Source organism: Vicia villosa, unplaced genomic scaffold (assembly GCF_029867415.1).
Source record: "Vicia villosa cultivar HV-30 ecotype Madison, WI unplaced genomic scaffold, Vvil1.0 ctg.000577F_1_1, whole genome shotgun sequence".
Lineage (NCBI taxonomy): Eukaryota > Viridiplantae > Streptophyta > Magnoliopsida > Fabales > Fabaceae > Vicia > Vicia villosa.
The window spans coordinates 546968-549578 of NW_026705263.1; the positions used below are offsets into that span (position 1 = coordinate 546968).

The 2611-nt window shown below is 38.8% G+C and overlaps 1 long non-coding RNA gene across 1 annotated transcript; it reads right to left on the minus strand.

Moving 5' to 3' along the window:
* Nucleotides 1-1197: 1197 nt before the first annotated feature.
* LOC131629534 (uncharacterized) lies at nucleotides 1198-2129 on the minus strand. Its single transcript, XR_009292051.1, has 3 exons — nucleotides 1882-2129; nucleotides 1521-1570; nucleotides 1198-1381 (listed from the first exon to the last, which is right to left on the minus strand). It is a non-coding gene; the product is annotated as an uncharacterized LOC131629534 (long non-coding RNA).
* Nucleotides 2130-2611: the final 482 nt, after the last annotated feature.

Genomic DNA, 2611 nt, shown 5'->3' on the forward strand with positions numbered 1-2611 from the left:
TCCATACCACATTGTAACTTACCAACATAATAAACAACAACAAAAAACTTATGAGCAAACTATACTTACATCATAGTGGTGTAGATCCTTATCAGCCACTCGCAACTGAAAATGATTAGCACGAACTTGAATTTTCCTTCCCAATTTTCCTTCTGAGATGACGGAGCCGACTCTAGAGTAGCCTTCTGTTTAACTTCGGCAGTTAGGCTCTTGATGGAGATCAGAGCCGAACTCAAGGAAGCAACCGGCGCTGCGACAGATGGAACAAACGGCGCTGAAACAGATGGACGAACAACCGGAGCTGCAACAACAGACGGAGGAGAGGTAACCGGGGCCGGAGCATATGACGGAGGAGGTGGATGTCTGGAGGAAGAAGGATTGGAGGTACGTCCACCGCGAGAGCCACGGCCACCACCACCACGGCCTGATCCTGCAGCATTGATGGATGATTGTTGAGAATGTGCAGGAGATGGTTGACTCCGGCGATTTTCGGGATGATTTCCTCCACCGCGGCGAGACATTGTGATGAAAGCAGTAACAAGAGATAGAAAACGTTAAAGCAAAGAAGAAGACTTAGGATCGAAAATGATTTGGGATATTTTGAAAGAAAAATGGGTGAGAAGCTTTTAAATAGGAAAGTGTTTTAGAAGTTAACCGTCTGAGAGTGGTGGGGAGAAGGAAAAGGGAACTTCGAAATTTCAAAAGGTTTTTTATTCTTTTAAATAGGGCGTGGCTCTGGAGCTTCCCAATTTTTGTTACGTAGGCTTTTAAGTAGGAAAGTGTTACCACATTTCTTAGAAGGTAACCGTCTTAGAAGGCTTACGTAGGCACATGTGTCCACATTTCTTACCTGATCAGGGGACGTCATTACAAAAAAATCAAACAAAGGGGTGCGCTGGGAAAGTCAAAGTTCTATGTTTATAATCCAGAAGATGGATAGTGTTCGCGGCGATGAAATCCAAGAATCTACATATTGAAATCAGAACAATCCAAAAACTAAGATGATAAATCCAATACAAAAACACTGTGCGATACAATCCGAAATCAGAACAAAACAAAACAAAACACGTCAAACAAAACAAAAACACGTTATTCTGCCCGACGAGCGTTACAAAATACACATCAAACAAAATAAAAACACGTTATTCTTCCCGACGAGCGAACTCCTCTGAATGAAGATAATTATACCAATCCTCATCCCACTCAGTATGAGAACCATCAGCGTTGATCACGCCTGAAGACTGAGTCTGCACGTCCGAGCCATGGACCCCCAGGGGACGAGAAGCAGAACCAGTCAAAACCTTCTTCTTCTCCTTCACCTCCTTCACCTCCTTCACCTCCTTCTTTGAAGAACCCTTTCTTCCCTTAGCGCCACCCATTCCTGCGTAAAAATGAAGAAAGAAAGGTCCATGAGACCTCCTTTTATAAAAGAAGAAAGGGACACAAACTTCAAAGAAACAGGCACAATAAACAAAGGCGTTAAAAATAAGTACTTGCAAATTAAAACGGACACTCCCTACCCTCTCTAGAAGACGCAGTCCTGCGTGCTGGTTGATTGTCTGACATGTTCCTGTAAACAATTGAAATAGATTAATATGCGAGACAAAATAAAAAACAAAAAAATTTGAACTTCTGATACATTTCGGAAGTTCATTTCCGAAAACTGGGATGGAGGTGTTTTCGGAAATGAACTTCCGAAACACCCCTGCGATGGAGTTTCCTGCAACTTCCATGGCAGACCCCTAAACCAAACTTCAAACCAAATCAAAATGCTTCTAAACAACCTAAATACTACTAACAACCTAACCATATATCATTTATGCAATTAAAACCCTAAATAACATGCATTTGAATAATAGATCTAAAAATTTCAAAACTTACAAAGTGTTAGGATTGAGGGCTTTTGAATGTTGTTTAGCAGTGTGATTGGAGCCTTGATGCAGCTTTGGAATTCTGTTTGCACAAATTTTCGCCTTTGCCACTTTTTGTTTTGATTTAGGGTAAATGATTGGGGGAGGGGGAGTGTTTTGATAAATCTGCAGAAATCGCAGTATTTCGGAAGTGAACTTCCGAAATAATGTTTTCGGAAATGAACTTCCGAAATAAGTCAATTTTTTCAAAAAAAGACGCTTTCGGAAATGAACTTCCGAAGCAGGGGTATTTTGGGATTTTCGCTTGGAGTGACCCCCATAGGGAGGTGGCTAAAGAAAATTTCATACTACTTTTACATATTGAAAAATAGGAAGACTCTAAGTGTGTTTGTTTCTTTGCTAGAAAAATAATTTCTGGGAATCTGAGGCTGGAAATACTTATTCCTTTGTTTGGTAGATGGGAAAGAAAAAAAAAATGCCTTGAAATAAATAATATTCAGGAATAAAAGTTACTCATGAAATTGTAAATATTTATTCTCATGTCAAAGAGTGGAATCTTTTATTCCCATAGGAATAAAAAATAACTAACTATAACTACCCACTTCCATACTATTTCAACCAATTATTTTTTATTTTTAAATTTTTAAAATGATAAATAAAATAAAATTCAAAATTAATCCAAAAAACCTTAATTATTTACCAAACAAATTGATGGGAATAAAATTCCTAGGATTAACATT